This window comes from Mytilus edulis, chromosome 4 (assembly GCF_963676685.1).
Source record: "Mytilus edulis chromosome 4, xbMytEdul2.2, whole genome shotgun sequence".
In the NCBI taxonomy this organism is placed as follows: Eukaryota; Metazoa; Mollusca; class Bivalvia; order Mytilida; family Mytilidae; genus Mytilus; species Mytilus edulis.
Genome location: NC_092347.1, coordinates 41,653,000 through 41,657,664, shown reverse-complemented (window position 1 = coordinate 41,657,664; position 4,665 = coordinate 41,653,000).

Genomic DNA, 4,665 nt, shown 5'->3' with positions numbered 1-4,665 from the left:
TTCTAAAATTGTCCTGATTATTATTCGTATTTATTTCACCAATACACACGAACACTAACCGATCTAATGGTGATACATGTTGAAAAAAACTATTTCTAGTTTTTAAGGTAGATAGTTCTAAAGTTGTGCTTTCATAATGTAATGACGATGGATCATAGTTCCTGCTTCATTTTTGGTTCGTTTTAAAGAAATTTCGTTTACGTTAACATTTTATGCAAACAGTGAAGATCTATTGAGAAAAAACACTTGACCAGTTTCGATGGGCTGAATTCTAAAAAATGTGCGTACCATAATTAAACATTATGAATTTTGCTATTTGTTATTTTTTCAAAATAAACACGGTTGATAATGTCGTAAATTGATCCCCGCTTTTTTTCTTTTTTTTTTATAGCCATTTTTGCATTGATATCTCAAAGCGTAATGTTGATGGCGAACTATAATACACCCATTGAAATAATATCAATATATAAAGGTACACCAAGTATTTGAGTAGTATTACATATAGTTTACCTATCCACAATGAAGGCCTTTCTCTAAATGGACCTTTGCATACTTCACACAACGATGGTCGCCCGCTAAAATTTCCTAAACATAAATAAAATTTTCAATTAATCCCAGAAAACAATTCCAAAGGAGATAAATATCACCAGAGAAGAATAATTAAAATTTATATACTTTCTACATCGATTATAGTAGTCACTCGTTTTACAGACGAAAAAAAACCCCAGTTTTGTTGGGCTATGTAATGCATTTCTGTTGTTTCCTGTAATAAGCTAATACTTCAGTTTTATCATGTACATCTTTTGTATAGTCATTTTTTTAAATTTACTGTTTGCAAAAGTATAAATTATTCTAAATAATAGGGATCTGGCGTATTAAAAATGTTAAATTTTTTGCCTTTTGTTAGCTATTATTCGTGTGTTTCTTTGTCAATTGTGTTCTCCTATTTATTTATATTGTAGTCCTGTAATGTTGTGTTGTCATTTTGATGTTATATTTCACATGGCCATAAAAGAGGGTAGGTTTGTCATACCACGAAACCAGGTTCAATCCACCATTTTTGCTTATAAAATGTCCTGTACCAAGTAAGGAATATGGCCATTGTTATATTTTAGTTCGTATCTGTGTGTGTTACATTTTAACGTTGTGTTTCCGGTGTGTCGTTTGTTTTCTCTTATTTTTGAGTGTAAATTCACATTACTATAAGACGTGTCACGATACTTATCTATCCCAAATTCATGTATTTGGTTTTGATGTTATATTTGTTATTCTCATAGGATTTTGTCAATAATGCTAAGTCAGTTTCTGTGTGTGTGTGTGTGTTACATTTTACTGTTGTGTCGTTGTTCTCCTCTTATATTTAATGCGTTTTCCCCAGTTTTAGTTTGTTACCCCGATTTTGTTTTTTGTCATGGATTTATGAGTTTTGAACAGCGGTATACTACTGTTGCCTTTATTTAGAGATGATTTCAGCTTTCAATTTTGAACGTTCCATTTCTAAGTAGCAACATACCAGCAGCACCTGCATACGGGGTATATATCTCCCAATTGATACGATATTCTCGTGCTTGCATTTTCTATCATGATTTTCTTGATAGAGGGTTGCTGCCCATAAGGAAGTTATTAAACCAAGATTTCCAAATGGTGAAGTTGAAATCATCCCTTCGTTAATTTTACGGACGCCATCACGAGTTGGTTGACCGTTATGGAATAACCGTTTCTCAAATGATATCGGATATGTTCCTTACGTCGACCGCATTAGACTATTTACCGTATTTGTTATAATATCAGCAACACGACGGGTGCCACATGTGGAGCAGGATCTGCTTACCCTTCCGGATCACCTGCGATCACCCCTAGTTTTTGATGGGGTTCGTGTTACTTATTCTTTAGTTTTCTATGTTGTGTCATTTGTACTATTGTTTGTCTGTTTGTCCTTTTCATTTTTAGCCATGGCGTTATCAGTTTATTTTCGATTTATGAGTTTGACTGTCCCTCTGGTATCTTTCGTCCCTTTTTCAGTTAAGGGGGTTACTCTATATTACCAAGGGACGTCACTCTTATATCATTAATAGATTAATGTCAATCATTTTCATCGTAAAGTCTAAAACTCAAATTAGCTTTCGATTATTGTGTTTCATATGAATGCATGAAATTCATATCTTCCTCATTCTCTTTTTAAGTCCTGATTCCTTTTCCGTCTTTGACTAACCCCAAGTTTAATAAAAAATAGAAGTTTTGGATTTTCAAACAGTCATTGCCTCGAGCATCATTAAGATACATTTATTGAATAAATGCACAATATTTGTCATATTTTCTTTTCTCGGAAATTCCAGTTTTTAATGCTATTTATCTTTGTATATGATTAGGCCGTCCAACTATTTTTGATTGGAGCGCCACTGATAAGTATGGCGTATCAAATTACCGTTTACATAAAGTTTTGATTGGGGCGCCACTGATGAGTATGGCGTATAAAATTACCAGTTACATAAAGTTTGTATATAATGAACTTACGTGGTGGTGTTGCAAAGACAATAAATGCATTGTTGCATATGCACTTTGTTTGTTACATATATATTGGCCATTTAATCTGAAATTAAAAATAAAACATATGAGTCGCGATCCCTCGGAGGATTGTATCGTAGAAATTTAACATGTTCTCGATTTAGTTGGAGGACAGAATAATTTAAGTACCTTAAATCAACATTTTTGGAGAAGTAATGTCCCCCAAAGTAGCTCAAATTGTTATTTTGCTTTGGTCATGTTTTGTATTCTTGCTTTCATTTTTGAGTATGTGCTTTGTCTATATCGCAATTTTGTTTTTCTTTGTTGACATATTTCTTTGTCTGTTTTTATATTGATTAAGTTTATAACACCAAGTTAACTTTTGTACCCCTTTTATTACAGAGTGCATATTATGTCTGTTTTGTCACACATTGTTGTCAATAACATGGAATTATTTTATGCAACTATCATACAAATGAGAGGTTTAATCCACCATTTCGTCTTAAAGAAATGTCTGTACCAAGTCAGGAATATGACAACTATTTTCTATTCGTTTGATTTGTTTGATCTTATGGTTTTTTGGAAAATGACGCTTTCAGCGGCATGTTTCCGATACTAGTGAACTGAACTTCCATTACATTTCTCTGTCTACCGCGCTTGGTTCGTATTTACTTTCCATTACATTTCTCCGTCTACCGCGCTTGGTTTCGTATTTACTATTTACATACAAACTGGAATTTGCTTGTATTATCATTTTTGTGTAGTAATCAACCGGGAACCAGTTTACATACCTCCGGTCCTTCTTATTACCAAAAAGATCGAAGTGTACCAACCAATGTTGTTAAGATACTCATAAATCTAAATTTTTTTTAACTTTATTGATTATGTGAAGTGAAACTATACATTGTTAAAACATTAAAGATATATAATTAATCGGGAAAAACTTGATAGACTTTTCTTTTTACAAACAACTGCCTTTTTTTTATAAGAAAATATAATATGTCCGTGTTGGTCCACTTTCTACCGGTTATTAGACAGATCGAAGTACCGGAAATCCGACTCAATCTTTGTTTACAAGGTGTAACACCACTAATTCAGGCCCGGCCAGAAAGCACATACCAGAAAGTAGTACATATTTAACACAAAATAGTTCCTACGCATGAGTGTAACTTTCAAAATATGTAGAATATTTAGGTATTTTTGGTATCAAATGAAAGCTGAAGGACTGGTGATCATTGTAGAACACTTTTGGACTTTTGATTTTGAATATTAAAAAAAATGCACCAAATTTTAAAAAGAGGGTACATTTTGTCTGTTTGTCAGATCTGAAGTACCTGTTTTGGTACATCCAAAGTTCCGGGAACCAGTTCTTTCTTATATGCAATTAAAGGTATGTTGATTTTTTCAGTACAAGACACCATAAAGTGTTGCTTTGAAATGCAATGATTGCCACTTTATTTGAACTTAAAACAAAAGAGGTGTGCCTACTTGAAACGGAGGAATTTAACATAGAAAGCAATGGGACCATGAATTAGTGGTGTACTTCCACAAAGTTACAACAGTAGAGTCTGTAACAGACTGTATCTGTATGACGTGTGAATAAATTGTCGATATCGATGCTGGCTTTAATACAACGGTTTTATTGGCGGGGTGGGAGAACCGTTTGAAGCTCTCTACGTCTGATGCGTGCACAACAGTGTCGTCTAGCTGATTAGGCGCGACCATTGTCTTACAGAATTCCAGTCAAAGCGGCATTGGTTAAATCGGCATCTGGTCAATTCGGCACCCGGTATAGTTAAATCGGCATCTAGTCAAATTGGCACCAGGTTAAATCGGCACTTGATATAGTTAATTCGGCACCCATGTTAGATTTGTTTAATATATATATATTTTTAACAGTATTTTAAACAAAAAGCAGTAAAAATAAGGAATGGGTTGTCCAGAAATTTTACAGTATTTACCCAAGAAGAGGTAGATAAGGAAGGGATTGGCCAAAAATATTAACTTAATTTTATATTGTTAATTCACATTTTTAAGGGTTGAATTATGTATATATATTATTGAATGCCTAATTGACTTTAAATAGGTGCCGATTTGACTAGTTATCGATTTAACCAGGTGCCGATTTGACCAGGTGCCGATTTGACTTGTACCCTATTA